This window comes from Capricornis sumatraensis, chromosome 6 (genome assembly GCF_032405125.1).
Source record: "Capricornis sumatraensis isolate serow.1 chromosome 6, serow.2, whole genome shotgun sequence".
In the NCBI taxonomy this organism is placed as follows: Eukaryota; Metazoa; Chordata; class Mammalia; order Artiodactyla; family Bovidae; genus Capricornis; species Capricornis sumatraensis.
In genome coordinates, this window is record NC_091074.1 from 103467193 (window position 1) to 103468636 (window position 1444).

Genomic DNA, 1444 nt, shown 5'->3' on the forward strand with positions numbered 1-1444 from the left:
CTTTTAAAAATGCAAATAGTTCTTCCCTGTCTCAGAACCTCTCTATCACAATCTCAGGAAACAGAACACAGGAGTTTGTGTTTTTAATAAACTACCAATGTAAATATTGTGTATCTTCTACTCCATAATTTATAAGCAGGAAGAGGAATATAAAAACCTAATTTCACAACTAAAACCAACCAGCTACTTTCCCTTCCTTCAATGATCTCTTACTTCATATGATAATACTGTATAGACCCCTTAACACCTACATCTCTTCTGCAGTACTCAGGTATGCAAAAGTAAAATGGAAAGAACCAATTCAACAGGCACTGAGTTCATTCGTCAGGGACTTTCTGAGTACCCAAGAGCCGAAAAATTCTTTTCTGTCATACTCTTGGTGATGTACCTAGCAATCCTCCTAGGGAACAGCACTTTGATCATCCTCACTCTCCTGGATTCCCACTTTTACATCCCTATATACTTCTTTCTTGGTAACCTTTCCTTTCTTGATATTTTGTGCACATCCTCCTTTATCCCCTCAACAATAACACACTTTCTATCAGGGGAAAAAAACTCTCCTTCACTAGATGTGTTGTTCTGATATCTGTCTTCCTTCACCATGGCCTCCAGAGTGTGTGATCCTAGCAGTGATGGCACATGACTGTTGCATAGCCATCTGCATGCCTTTGAGGTACCCTATCATCATGAGCAAGGCACTTTGTATTCAAATGGCAGCTCTCTCATGAAGATGGGGCTTTCTCAACTCATTGACACAATTCTTGCAGTACACTTACCCTTCTGTAGGAAAAATGTCATCAATCATTTTGTTTATGAAATATTGGCCTTTCTCAAGCTGGCTTACACAGATATTTCCTTGAATGAGATTACTCTAATGTTTGGCAGTGTACTATTTTTGTTTGTTTCATTACTATTGATTTTCATCTCCTACATTTTCATCCTTTCTATTGTACTAAGAACCAATTCATCTGGAGGAAGAAAAAAGGCTTTTTCCACCTCCTCAGCCCACATTACAGTGGTGACTGTGTTTTATGTGTCAATCATCTTAATGTATACAAACCAAGTCCAAAGATGCTTCTTTGGACAAACTGATTGCCATGTTCTATGCAGTAGTCACACCCATTCTCAGTCCTATCATCTATAGCCTGAAAAATACAGAGGTGCATGGTGCCATGAGAAAATAGACAACTAGACTGCTTCTGAAGGAAAGGATAAGGAACTTACAACTTTGAGCTTATGCACAAAATAAGCTCATATATCTGAGGCAAGGTTTTCAATACAATCAGAACAAAGAAACTAAAGGATATATGTAAAATCACAGAATCTAAAAATTGGAAGGAAATTTCAAAGTAATAATCTGATTTTATCTTTTATGAAAATAAGGACAACTAGTGTTAGAAGTGGGAGTAAACTTTTAGAACAAAAAAAAATGTGAAATTGTGTT

At 36.9% G+C, this 1444-nt stretch overlaps 1 pseudogene; it reads left to right on the plus strand.

Annotated features, from left to right (window-relative positions):
- The first annotated feature begins 286 nt into the window (after positions 1 to 286).
- Positions 287 to 1184, plus strand: LOC138080649 (olfactory receptor 13C3-like; annotated as a pseudogene).
- The last annotated feature ends 260 nt before the right edge of the window (positions 1185 to 1444 follow it).